Source organism: Ursus maritimus, unplaced genomic scaffold, assembly GCF_017311325.1.
Source record: "Ursus maritimus isolate PB19 unplaced genomic scaffold, ASM1731132v1 scaffold_26, whole genome shotgun sequence".
Classification (NCBI taxonomy): domain Eukaryota; kingdom Metazoa; phylum Chordata; class Mammalia; order Carnivora; family Ursidae; genus Ursus; species Ursus maritimus.
Window position 1 is genome coordinate 14,944,831 of NW_024425119.1, and position 15,100 is coordinate 14,959,930.

The 15,100-nt window shown below is 36.4% G+C and overlaps 1 protein-coding gene across 4 annotated transcripts in view; it reads right to left on the reverse strand.

The window, feature by feature from the left end:
* The window catches only part of EPS8 (epidermal growth factor receptor pathway substrate 8), a 175,094-nt gene that overhangs the window by 84,237 nt on the left and 75,757 nt on the right, over positions 1 to 15,100 (reverse strand). Inside the window, exon 1 of one of the 4 annotated variants that reach the window (XM_008707048.2) lies at positions 14,519 to 14,584. The exons of the other annotated variants lie outside the window; for them this stretch is intronic. The gene's annotated coding sequence lies outside the window, so the exon portion shown is untranslated. Of the gene's footprint in view, positions 1 to 14,518; positions 14,585 to 15,100 lie in introns of those variants that run through there. 4 annotated transcript variants of the gene reach the window in all.

Below are 15,100 nucleotides of genomic sequence, written 5' to 3' on the forward strand. Positions count from 1 at the left end.
CTCACCTTAAATACTCTGCCTGCCACTTCGTACCTTCCTTCTAGCAATTGCTCAATTCCACTCTTCATACTCCTATTTTAGTCTTCCCGGACCAACTTGGCATTAACGGTATCTAGTCCTTCGGCAACCATTTATCTTGTTTAGTATTTTTTAATGTAGTTATGAAGAAGAACTCTAGTTTATTCCTTTGTATCTCTGACACACTTCTGGGGTATGGCAAACTAGCATAATCTTCTGTGAAATAAACGCTGTACTCAAGTCATACTATAGGAGTTTATACACATGTGCTAAAAGAAGAGTCCTAGGATTTTCGTGATCAAAGGAGACATTATCACCAATATATATTTCCTCTAAGATTTACGCAAATGACTGCCTGATACAAATGAGTCCTGTCCGAGGCAAAACTGATGCAAAATAAACACTAGTTTAGAAGTACAGAAACTGCGTTGAATTTTTTTTTAGAACATTATTTAACAGAGTTTCTACAACCACAATTAGATAAGATTATTGGTGTATATTAGGTGGAAATACCAATATAAGTACTAGTGTCGGTGTGGTCATGTATCAGTGATTTTAACATATGACCTAAAAAGCAGAACTTTTGGTAAAAGTAAGCCTATTTATATCAAGGAGGCTCAGAACTGACTCAGAGGAAAAAGTATTATCCTCTGACTCATCAAGACCACTTCCTGAAACACCCAATGTTTTTCTTGGAAGGAAGTCTATAGGAGTGCCATTTCATTCAAACACTGATTAGACAAAATTGAAGTCTAACACAAAATGGACAAAAAGACATGTATTTTCCAAAGCCAACCAAGTTTCAAAGTAGACCATTCCATAAACATATATTATCCGGTCATAAAAGGGAAGACTTTAAATACAGTCAAAAATGGATAATCCCAGGTATATTATAATGAATAAACCACTGACTACGTACACATATCTTTCCTTATACCATAATCTTTTAATGATAAAGAAACAACCTTATGATTCTAATCCACAAAATAAACTAATGTCTTTGGCTTCAAAACAGTCATTTTTTTCTCAAGGTAATTCTTTTCCCCTCTCTGAATCAACTCTGTGGCCAATATTTAATAATAATTTACAAAAAGAATAAATGACACTTATTAAATGCTTATATGTGCCGAACACTGTTATAGGTTCTTAGCATGCATTAACTCAACTGATAATCACAACCCTTCGAAGAGGTAGGTACAATTATTATCTCAATTTACAGATGAGGAAACTGAGACAAGAACAATCAAGTACTTTGCCCCGTGACACCTAGTACCTAGTAAAGCCTCAAACCCTGGCAGACCAACTCAAGAGCCCAAACTGTTTCTCTGCGGTCTGTGCGTGTGACCACACGCCTCCCATTAGAATGCTTGCTAAGCATTCTAGCACACACACAACACACACATATAGGTAAACATACACATAGCTGTATAAACATCTCATTTACATAATGTGTGCCAAAATTTAGTACATCCTCTCACATTAGTTTATAAATCCTAACGTGACTATTACACCAACAGGATTTGTGTTCAAATAATACCAAGTCTTTTACCTAGAAGAACAATTACTTAGATCAGCTTTGAAAGAGTCCACTGTCCAGATACATTTATGTCCCGCTCACTTGTTTTTTATTTCTAAAACACTGGAAACAGCTCACAGAACTATAAAAACACCAAAATGAGACTGTCCTGGACAGTCCTTGGGGAAGAAAAATACACATAACATTTCCTATTTCAAAATAAGCAATTAAACTGAATCTTGCTGTTTGTTTCCTCTTGAGTAATCTAGACTGGAAAGAGTTCAAATATTTGATTCTCACAGTATTTTGCTTTCAGTAGAAAGACCATCTTTTAATATGCCGGTTCAGCTAATAAGTGTTCACTCATATCTATACCTGGTTCATAGAAACGAATTTAAATATTAAATGGCTGCATATTTCTAGCTCTAAACATTTGAAAAAGAAATTCCTAGTTAGTTAATGAGACAGAATAAGCACTGTGAAAAAAGCCACAGCACTCTGCCCTTCAGATTATTAAGGAGCAGTATAAGAAGGGCAAATCTATCACAGAGGCTGAAGTCCTTAAAGCAGCAGCCTATGGAAATATAATACTCCCGGAGCCACGCTGGAGGTGCTGAAGATGCACAGGGGATGCGGGAAGCCTGCCTGCCCAGGGTGATCTCAGGGCCAAGATAGAGTCATCCTGCTTTTTTAAAGTGTATCATTTACCCAAGCGACACAGTGAATGAAATTCTACCACTGGAAATTAATTTGTTCTTTTGAATTAAGTGTTTTCACCCCTAAGAACCACTTTTAAATTTCAGACACTTCTGGAAGTAAAAATATATTGTATTACTGACACATAAGTATGAATTATCAGATACTTTCTGCTAGGATAGGAGGAATTTAAAGTAACATGAGAATAGCTATGAAGTCAGTGTGCCCATTAATGTAAGAAATCTGCGCAGAAATGCAGCAGTAGTAAGCTACTGAGAAAACATCCTATATAGCCAGCAAAACCATATAAGAAACTCGTCCAGTATTTTTTGCCCACCCCTACCAGGTGGTGTGCTTCACAACAAGGGCATATAATAAACAGCACGGTTTCTCTCTTCTAGGAGCGTTCAGTTTAGCAAAGAGATCATCACAATGCAACTTAGTAAATGCTACGGTCACGGTATGAACCACCTATGGAAGCGTCTACCTAGGGTAGTTTGTTGGTAGATTTCACGTAAGAGGTAACAGTAGAAGCAGGTGTTAAAAGACACAGTGTGTCAACTGGTAGGTGTAAGGGGGCAGTGAGACAGCATTCCAGGCATAGGCAAAGAGTAGTACATGGAAGGACATGAGTTTCCGTGCATAGTAAGATACTCAGTGTGGCTGCGATCTAGGCATATAAAAAGATAATGTGGTTGAGAAAAACTTGATGACAGATGTGAGGGGCCTTGTAGAACATGTACAGAAATTTGGATTTAATCTTTATGGAAACAGTAACCCAACAGAGGGATTAACAGTCATATTACTGACTTTTAATAGAATAATTAGGGGGGCATTCTGGAAGCAGACTAGATAAGGAATCAAAGTTAATTAATTTAAAGAAAATTGTATTGGTTTCTTTCGTTCCTATGGGAAGTATCCCAATTTTATTCTGCTCTACGTATTTTTTGGAAAAACTAAGACTCACCTATGTCATTCCCATAATTTCTGAGTTCTCCAAAGAGAAATAGGAAGATAATTTAACTAATCTAAAATGTGTCTACCAACAACTTACAAGGACACAGCCCACATTTTCTAGAGTTACTGGTTACATAAGAAATCCATTGAAGCTATATATTCATTCTATTTTAGAAAAGTTCGTTTTAAAAATCCAGAAAGTAAGAGAATTGAAGGTTGTTTTATTTGTTTGTCATTGAAAACAGCCCTTTAATGATGCAGCTGCTGTGGAAAACTACAGCAGAGCTCCTCAAAAACTTAAACACAGAATCGCCATCTATATTCTAGTAGATGCACTTCGGGGTATATACCCCAAAGAATTGAAAGCAGGGACTTAACACGATATTTACACTCCATGTTCACAGCAGCATTATTCACAATAGAAAAAGGTGGAAGCAACCCAAGTATCCAATGACAGGTAAATGGATAAGCTGAATGTATATACACACAATGGACTGTTACTCAGACTTCAAAAGGAAGGAAATTCAGATGCATGCAACAACATGGATGGAGCTTGAAGCCATTACGCTACGTAAAACAGGTCAGTCACAAAATGACAAATACTGTATGATTCCACTTATATGAGGACCTAGTGTAGTCAAACTCCTAAGGATAGAAAGTAGAACGGTGGTTGCCGGAAGCTGGGGGGGGGGGGGGGGAATGGGCAGTTACTGTTGCATGGATACAAAGTTTCAGTTCATAAAGATGTACACTTAAAAACAATGAAAATGGTAAATTTTATGTCACATATACTTTACCACAATAATAAAAAATAAATAACTGAAGAATGAATGGACTACTGCATGTCTGCAAGCCCATCAGGTGTGACCACCTGGTCCGGAAGGTGAAGGCTGTCAATGACGAGTATTGGACACGTAAAGAATTTCTGTGGCAAATACACACATAAAAAAATTAAAACCATCCTTACAATCTTGTGTTTGTGTGTGTGTACACATCCATATGCACAAATGCCTGAGTGTATATATTTTAATTTGAAATAAACTAGATCATGTACTCCACTTTAATAAAGATGAAGACACAAAGTCCCTAATCTATAAAAACAGTAAATTAAACAGTAAAAAAAAAAAAAAAACCAGTAAATTAAACAGTAAAACTGATCAAGTTTTTACCAATTCTTGATTTCAGGTTCAGCTCTAACATTATTTAGCAATCTCTCTTGCAAATGCTATTTCTCACCGATCTTCCATTTTCTCACCCGTCAAATGGAGTATCTGTGTTCCATCCTACACACCGATCTCACAGTATACGGAAGGGATAAAATAAGACGATGTAAACATATAATTACTTTTAAATTTTGAAATGATTTGGAATAGATATGCTCCTTACAAAAGGATTGTTTGACTTATGAAATGGGTTAAAGAAATCTTTAAAATTTCTCTGCATTTTTCATTTTTTAATTGAGCTTTTAAACAATCTAAAGGGCATAGAAACTTTGAGGAAAACAAGCATTGAATAAAATAAAATACATCAGTATTCCTAAGGGGGTGATGTGTATGTATTTCCCCCTTAGGAATAGTGATGTATTTTATTTTATACACACACACAAACACGCACACACATATACACAGCTGACCCTTGAAAAACACGTTTTTCATTCATACGAGGATTTTTTTTTCAGTAAATACAGTACAGTACTATAAGTATACTTTCTCTTCCTTGCGTTTTTCTTAATAACATTTTCTCTTCTATAGCTTTCTTTATTGTAAGAATACAATATATAATATATATAATGTACAAAATATGTGTTAATCAACTAAAGGCTACTAGCAGTAGGAGTCAAAGTTATATGTGGACTTTCCACTATGCAAAGGGTTGGTGCCCAAACTCCCAATTGTTCAAAGGTGAACTGATGCATTGAATATACATATATTCAATAAGATGGCTTCAAAGGTCCAACTTTTAAAGTGATAAGAGAAGAAATTATTTAATTTTGCTTTTATAATGAATTAGCCCATAATTAAGTGCCATACCAAACATCAACAGGAATTATAGAATGATGCCAGCAAAAACCGTTAACGATTCATTTAAAAGGTCTAAAGAATGCGCCGGTACTTTTGGTTAAGAAAGTCATCGTGACCTTGATGTCTTATGGCAAATCAATTGTAAATGCAATAGTTAGAATATCCTCTGTTCCTGGAACTGAGACTAATCACACTTGACAATATCTAACTCACTAATTTCAATACTCAAGAAAGAATCTGTTTAAAATATACACCTAAGAGGGAGCGCCTGGGTGGCTCAGTCGGTTAAGCGGCTGCCTTCAGTTCAGGTCATGATCTGAGGGTCCTAGGACTGAGCTGTGCAGGCATCAGGCTCCCTGCTCAGTGGGGAGTCTGCTTCTCCCTCTCCCTGTGCCCCGCCCCCTGCTTGCACTCTCTCTCTCTTTCTCAAATAAATAAAGTCTTTAAATAGATACATACATAAATAAAATAAACACCTAAGAGTTTTTCACATGCCAGTACCACCAATCCCCCTCCCAACACACCCTTTGAAAACCATGTATTATCTGCAGGGGGGCAAGAGAAAGTCTTTTTTTTTCTCACTGACAGAAACAAAACTTAGAGCTCTTGGTACTTACCTCATCTGCTGGCCAGTATTAATTTTGTAAGGAAATAGACTTGTGACATCCAGTAAGGAATTCCTCAAACTTCATAGGAAATCCCCAACAATGTGATACCATTAAACTAAAGTTCACTGAAGTGTAAGCTTAAGTAAAGCATATGCAAGTGTCATTAAATTCTTACATAATTAGTTGTACGTGTGTTGTTTTTACCACTTAGAGACTACTTTTTTTTTTTTAACTCAAAGACCGTCATTCGGGGTGCCTCATTCGGGGTGCCTGGGTGGCTCGGTCGTTAAGCATCTGCCTTCAGCTCGGGTCGTGATCCCAGAGTCCTGGGATCGACCCCCACATCGGGCTCCCTGCTCCGAGGGAAGCCTGCTTCTCCCTCTCCCACTCCCCCTGCTGGTGTTGCCTCTCTCACTGTGTCTCTCTCTATCCAATAAATAAATAAAATCTTTAAAAACAAACAAACAAACAAAAAACCCAAAGACTGTCATTCCTGAATAGCCCGGGAATGTTTTCTTTCTTTTTTGTCCAATTCTCATTTGCCTTCCCACCTAAAGTTATCCTCTCTCTTTCCTTTACTGTTGTAAGCCTCTATTTCACTTCCAACGTATGGTCAATATTTTGTAAAAATAATCACTTCCACGGCTGCTACAACTTTATTTCACAGACCTGGGAAATATGCAATCCTCTCCTCATTCTTTCTACTTTATAAATTTCTCAGTGCACTCAAACCAATAAGTGAAATTCTCTAAATTTAAAAGCCCAAAAATGACTTTGCAGAAATAGGCTCCATAAATAACAAGTATTTGAATACTTAACTTCTTAACTTAAACCTCTAAGCCTGATGCTCACGTGCTATTTGGTCACCAGTGATCACCCAGAGAACCACGGATCCTATGTTCTAGTACAGAATACCCTTCCCTTCCAGTGGTTATTTTTAGAAAAGTGGCTATATTCATTCCACCTCAGATTTATTCCTGACATCGTAATAATGCAAAATTACTTTCCTTCTCAGGCTCAGATCTAACTTGAACAGTCTACATTCACTTTTCCTGCTTTTTCTGCGCAGACTGTCTCTAGGTCAAAGCTCCATTCAGATACTTTGACAGTGGTTTACCAAGGTTTGGGACACCTGGGCTGCAAGTGACCTAGGATAATCTGGATTACCAACAATCTGAGTAGTTTAATGTAATTAGGTAGGCTTCAGAGAGAGGGTAGTAGCCTTCATCCAGGCAATCCCTGTACTCAACATTATACCAAGAATTTCCCAGTGAAATGTCCATTCATTCTTTGTCCATTCAATAAATCCTGCTAAGGGCTTTCTATGTGCCAGCAGATACTATATGTTTGAAACTGGATACACAAGGATGAACAAAACAGATACAATTCTTGTCCTCAGAGTTCTCAGGGGATACAATGACCTTCTTTGATATCCCTTTGAATATGCCAAGCTCTTACCATCCTCAAGGCCTATCATTATCTGTCTGGAATAATTATCCTCTTTGTCTTTGCCGAACTCCTGTATTTCAGCTTAAATGACCCCTCTTGGGAAGTCTTGTCCTGACCTTCTACTCTATACGATTAGAACCCTCATTACATGTTTTCACAGCACCCTGAAATCTTCTCCATAAGACTTTATAATTAACATACAGGCCAATATTTGTCTAACATGGCTTTTCAAAAATAAATTGCTGCCTGGTGCACTTTCTATTGAAACAGAACAAACTTTTCTATTTTGTACTTTCTATTGAAAACATTTTAAGTCTCCTCTTTCTTTAAGGTGAATATTATTTTGAGTTTTTAATATGAGTCTTGAATTTTTTCTTTACACTTTATCTTTGTAACTCCACAGTTTATCCCAGGATCTTTCTTCATATGAAAATTATATAATAAAATTACAATTCTCCAACCAACCTTAATTTTTGTATGTAAAATATAAATGTTTTGTTTATATTTTTAGATAGTAGCTTATGTTACTACAAATATCCACATATGATATCTGTTTAGATATAGTCAAGCCAGAAATCTGAATAAGTATATACTCAACTTTTACCATTTTCTTATCTGGGAGACCCAGACAAATACATATGAATCCCACTATTTATTAAATGTGAAATTTTTGATTATTTAAGCCTCTATGAGCCTCATTTCCTCATTTTACAGTAGCTGTAATATCTTTCAAGGGTCCAAGAAATAAATATAAAGTATACAAAGCCCCTAACAAAATATATAAAGCAAATATCAATTCCTTCCCACATGCAGAAGGAAAAAAAAGGCACAAGTTCAAAAATCAAGCCCTCTACAAAATATAATACCAGTTTCCATGACCTAATCTGATTTCCTAAGAGAACAAGTCTAACTTTTTTTGGATAGTATTTCAGGTCAGGTGTTGACAAACTTTCTGTAAAGGGTCAAGTGGTAAATATTTGGGGTTTGTGGGCCCCATATGGTCTCTGCTGATATTCTTAATTTTTGTTTTTGTTTTTAATAACCTACTAAAAATGTAAAAATCATTCTTGGCTTGTAGAAAGAAAACAGCCCACTGGCCAGTTTCCTAATCCCCTGCTCTAAACACATAAATATTTACCAATTCCACCCTTATTTATCCTATTACCTGTATAATATATAGCTTTTAATCAACACTCAACTGAAGAACTACTCTACTATTTATCAGTGTTTCCATTTAACAAATAGCAATTAACACTAGTTTAGTTGTTTTATGTAAAGCCCTACGAGGTGACTGGACACCTAAAGAAAAATTGATTTAGGACATGCAATAAAAGAAGTACAAATAAAGCTTCCCCTCCGCCCCAGAATAAAGCTTTTGGAAGGCTTCCTCTTGCGTCACCTCTTTCTTTCCTCTGTTTTTTTTCTGAACGTACTACTAATCAGGATTTACAGTATGACGAATTTATACTCATGACCTCCGATTTCTCGTACTATAACCCTGTACTGAAATTGGTGCTAGTGTTAGTTCCTTTATGAGAATCTGAGTGGGCTTCCTGTACCGCAGAGAGGTCTCTGTGCCACAGTTAGAGGTCTTTGTGCCACAGAGTTAGAGGACTCCCACTGCTCATTCACCATTAGGCCCTCTCCTTTCAATTCTGACATAATGGTATAAATTCACCCCCTTTTATTCCAGTTTCCAACACGATCATTTCTCCTACTCAGCTCAGCTCACCTTATTGCTAATTGTCCAAATTTTCTCCCTTTTTATGCATAAGCCCCAGGAAAAAAAACCCTGAATTAGGTATTAGAATTCATTTCTGTTATTGTTCTGCTTCTGAAAATCTGTGTAGTTCTTAGCCTGGGCACCTTTGTTTCTTCATTTATTGCAAGGGCTGAAATAGCCTGTGATGCCGATCGGACACAGTTAAGGGCCGAGGAAATAACACATGCAGAAGTTATTAATTTATCACCTATAAAGTACTCTAACAGACCACTAAAATCTAAGTCTCAGCAGTCAGACTTGCTTCTAGAACTGGCTCTGCCATTTATATTTATGAGTTATCTACCTTGGGCAAGATAATTAGCCCTTCTAAGTTTCATTTTCCTCATCTGTAAAATACAGTAATAACATACTTTATAAGGTTTTATGAGGATTACATGGCGTAATCCATGTCAAGCACTTATCATAGTGCCCAGCACATAGTAAAGGCTCAAAAAATGTTAAACATAATTATTATTATTTAAAGGTAAGATATATTTTCACTCCAGAGCCCACAGGCCTTTTATGTTTACTTCTTAGTCTCTACCTGCTTTTGAAGCTATCCATTTATTTCCACTGGTAAATTTATCCCCCCCCCTTTTTTTTTTAAAGTCCATTGGCATTTTGCTCTGTTGTGCTGTGTTCCTCCTTACAGGGACTGTTTAGTGTCTTTCACTGTCAAAAAAGCGGGAAGAGGAAGAGTGGAAATGAAGGAAGCAGAGAGACAGAACCATCAGTTCACACACTGCACGTTAACAATTAGTATGGCCAGTTCTGTTTTAACGCAACACATATCCCCAAAGATCGTGATGCTAGGCAAAAATCCCATCACTAAAAAATCACAGGGCTTATGGAGAAAATGGCGTGACAAGCACAACACTCAAAAACTCTTGTCAGTGACACTTCATAAAAAAGAAAAGAACCTAATAAAGATCACAACACAGTTTTACACGTTAAATGGTTAGAAATAAATAAAAACTACAATAAACCTGGTACCTGACATTGAAAAAGACCTGAAGTTTGCCTGCCGAGTGGGCTGTCCAAAGGGTTATAGCTTGTGAGTTATTGTGAAAGGGTGGGTAAAGGGTTATCTGAAATTGGAGGGAAAATTATAAAACAAGATATAGGTGTTTGTGGCTCACAGCGTGCAATGCAGTGAGGTAGCTGGAAGATGTCTGAGGTCTGTGCACATGCCTTGTGTATTCCTATGTGGCTCAGTTCAGCTAGGTGGCACTTTCTGTGTTCACCTCCTATTTCTCAGACAAAATCACATATAACAAATGTGAAATTTACGTTATCCTCAAATCGTTCCCCAGTACCAATAACGTAGGAATAAATTCCCATTTTCAAAACAAGCATTATAGCAGAACTGACTGTATTCATTCCCAAACTACAAACTCGTGACAAATGTTCTCTGACTCAGAACCGTAGTCACGATCTACAAAGCCTGTGTTACTCTTCAATTTCCTATCAGCCCAAAGTCTTTATCTAGAAAAAGTTGTTCTTTCTTTATCAGTATTGAGCCATTAAACATGATCTAAAACATTTCTTTCTTTTTTTTTTTTTTTTAAAGATTTTTTCATTTATTTGACAGAGAGACAGCCAGCAAGAGAGGGAACACAAGCAGGGGGAGTGGGAGAGGAAGAAGCAGGCTCCTAGCGGAAGAGCCCAATGTGGGGCTCGATCCCACAACGCCGGGATCACGCCCTGAGCCAAAGGCAGACGCTTAACGACTGAGCCACCCAGGCTCCCCGATCTAAAACATTTCTTAACTGCATCTTTGATGTCTCTTCAGCTGTCCCTTCTGGGGACAGCCCAAATTCAGACAGTCATGCCATAACCGCTTAGCTCCCTAACTGATCCCCTGTCCTCACATGTCCATTCCAACAGAGCAATAAAATATCTGGTAGTCAATAACTCACTGTCATGTCATTCCATTTATTCAGTCACCAAAATTTATGAGCATCTACTGAATACAAGGAAAAATAGGAGAAATGTGACAAAACCAACTCCACCCATCCTAGTAAGAGAGTAAGAGACTTAACTCAGTGGATCATTTAAAGTCAGTCACTGTTATACAGGCGTTGTAAAATATTATAACATGTGTTGGGACGCCCGGGTGGCGCAGTTGGTTAAGTGTCCAACACTCGGTTTCTGCTCAGGGCACGATCTCAGGGTTGGGAGATCAAGCCCTGTATCAGGCTCCACACTCAGCAGGGGGTCTGCTTGAGATTCTCTCTCTCCCTCCCCCTCATGCTCTCTCTCTTTCTCAAATAAATAAAATCTTTAAAGAACATATTATAACATATGTAAAAATAACTAACACATAATATGAAGCACCTTAAGAAAATGCAGAAAAAAACAGATTACTTTCCATGTTGTTAGAAGGAGCCAGGAAAAACTTAATGGGGGTGATTAGTAGACTTTAGGATGAGGTGAATTTTGATTATGAGGGAAAGACTTTCTAATTGCTGCATGAGTAAAGAAAAAGGCAAGAAATGTGAGATACATATAAAGCATGAAGGTCAAGAAGCTTAGGGCATAATATAAGTTACACAACAAACTTTGAATTTTATCTGATGCGAAATGGGAAAGCCACTGAAAATTTTTAACCAGAAGAGTACAACATCAGTTATGAATGGGCAAAAGGGTGCCCAACTGGCCTTCACAAATCCACGCTTTGAATAAGTTAAGAGACTTCATTCAGAGTCTTTGGAATGCCAAGCAAGAGCAGCAGGAGGGCTTTCCCAACAACAATCCCCAGCTTTGTGTCCAAGATTGATATTCACAGCTCTACTTAATGGATCTTAACTGTGTCATTTGGTCTGGCAAACTACATAAAATAGTGGAATAAAAAGAAATGACCTGCAAAATCAGAGGGAAATATATTTTTAGAAACAATGAAGGAAAAAAAGAATATAAGGCAACCTAATAGCAATAATAATATTATCAGATATTTAAATCTGATCATTAGGATCATAAAATTAGGAAAGTTAAATAATATGGTTCTGAATTATATCTAAATATCTGACACAACATATTTTTATCCTTAAGAAACTGTATACCAATGTTCCCCAAAGCAGAGCCTTCTTGGATAAATGTTCATATAAGGTCTAAGGCAAGCTTAAGAAACCCACACTCCATTTCAGATCAGATTTTACATTGCCAAATACAAAGAGATAGTATTTCACATATTGCTTTAAAATTTTAGAAAATATATTAAGAATTAAAACTACCACAAGTTTCTTCCAATCATATTGTTGAATCTACCTTTTTTCTTTTTTTTCTGAATCTAGTTAATATATTCTATACATAAGACAGAAGTGTCACAAATTTTAACTAAAATAAGAAATATATTTTCATATAGCTGAAAAATCCAAAAAATGTTTCATTAAAAAAATTAAAAATACATATACAAACCTCAACTCTAAATTTAAAAAAATAATAATTTTTTTTTTTTTTTTTTTAAGAGAGGGAGAGATTGAGAGTTGAGACAAGGTTTGGGGAAGGGACAGAAGGAGGGGGAGAGAAAAAAATCTTAAACAGGCTCCAAGCCCAGCACATTGCTCAAGGAGGGGCTCAATCTCAGGACCCTGCAATCAGGACCTGAGCCAAGATCAGGAGTAGGACGCTTAAATGACTGAGCCACCCAGGCATCCCTAAAATAAAAAAGAATTTTTAAAGAATAATTAGTTTAATTAAATTAGAACTATCCTACAGGGAAAATGATCAAAAGACTATATGAACATCTACTTCGTAAAAAAAAAAAAAAAAGAAAGAAAGAAAAAGAAAAAAAAGAATATCTACTTCGGTATATCATCTGCACAAAAAGTTTATACAATTCAAGTAAACTATTACTTAAAAATCTACAATATAATACGCTAATTTTTGTCTGCTTAAAACTCTGAGACAGTACCTTGATGAATTAAAGAAACATGATTTCTCTGAAAAATAAACTGAAAAGGAAACTTCTCTACACAACTTCTTTCAGAATTACATAGAAAATGAGTATAAACATCTTATCCTCTCCAAAGTCATTTTCTCTAATATATAATTTACTTAAACGGAAGCAAGTGTTTCCGAGCCTATCTGTAGAAAAACAGAAACCACTTTTAAAACACCCCAGGTACAGGAGATGCAGGGATATCCTCTTTAAGGTGAGAACAGGTCAAAGGACAAAATACTTCACATACCATTCCCAGAGCATATATGAAATTTATACCAAACCTGACACTGGCACTTGCTTTAGAATTTGGCCTACAAAGCCGACAAAAGCTTTGCAACAAGGTTAAGAATAACTCAAGCCATAAACCTTCCAAGGAACCTCACCTGTATATGCTACCAAACAACTATGTACGTGATGCTTGTATGGGTAAAGTTTTTGGTGAAAAGTGATAATGTTCCTTATGGTGTCGTCTTAATACAGTAACAGACAATTAGAGGAAAATCAACATATCCAAGAATGGACTTCAAAAAGATCAATACAGGCATAACCATGGCTTCTGAACTCAAGAATGCATTACATTTCCCAGCACCAAAACAGAGATGTAACCAGTTATTTGCTTTTGTTCTCCATCTAGTTTACTGTGATACAATATTAACTCTTGTTTTTAAATAGCATAGATCTTAACCTTGCACTTAATCACTAGTAACAGAACAAGGAAAAGACTCCTCCCGAATAAAATTAAATGTAACAAATCTATAAGAGGTACAAAATTAGATCTCCATACAAGAATTATATATATTTCTCACAAGGCTCAAATTTTATATTTAAAACAACATAATTACATAATTGAATTTTTTGAAAGAGTTGTTCCTTAAAAATTTCCATTAATTGGCTCTTTAAATGTTTACAAGTTCCATTAATATACATGGGTTTAGGGGAAGGAAAAAAAAAAAACTTTAAATACACATATTCACTACATTTTAGGTCCCAAGCAAAATGTTTACACAGAAATTTGGCAGTGTTAAGTCTGTGGACTCAAAGCCAATAACAACCTAAGAAAACTGAACTTGGTAATAAGCAAATTTTCGTAGTACAACTAACATTGTATAAACAATCCAAAGCAGTTAATATTTATAGGATAATCACAATATTTTGCATATCAGAATAATTTAAAAGTCATTTGAAGAAAACTTGATAGATTATGTCTATGCTTCCCCAACTATTATTAGTCAACAGATTTCTTCTTACCTACACTCTGGGGGGATGGAGAGGAATTATTCTCTTAAACACATGACCTAAGAGAAGGAAATCCTTTAAATCCCCAAGAGGTAGGAGGCAGGAGGCAGGACTCTAGAGGAACCTGAGGTACCAATTTCAACAAGTTCAGAATCCAGTTGGAATACCAAATGGGAATTTATAATATTGTCAAAAGGCTAACTGGGGCTAAAAGTATTACTGCATGTTTCAAGGTCTACAAATATCCTCTGTAATAATTATGCCTTTGAGAGCCCTCCTTAGCAAAGTAAATATTCACAAACTCAAACTTACCTATCCACACAATCCAGGCAAGACTTCTCTAAGCGATCTTCCAGGCAACACTGAGAGGACATTCCTCTCAGTTTCCTCTTGGTGCCAAGTGACCTTCGGCATATCAACAGAAAGGGTGGGACTCTAAGATTCAGTTTCGGCATTGCACTGTAGTGAACAAAGTTTCTCCTTTGGTTTCTCTAGGGCGTTAACTAAGACTTCCTCTTCTTGTTAAGTAAGTAAACACAACCACTACTACATGTCCAACTCTTCCCTAAGGTGATAAAGCAACGCTTTAAAGGGTGCAAAAAATAACGGCTAACACTAATTGAGAACTTACTATGTGCTCCAAACTAACACTATACAGACAGAGCCTATTATTATTCCCATTGTAAAGACGTCGACTCTGAGGAATAGAGGTTACTAAGTAACTTGTAGGAATTCCAGGTACAGCAATATGGTTAAATGAGCTAATGAAGAAGACCTTCCACGAGAGAGGCAGGGAAAAAATGAAAAAGAGTGTAACAAGATTTAAAAATAAATACACAGCTTTACTGACAATAAAGAAAATCCACTGGTACTAGTTGGTATGCGCAAAGGCAA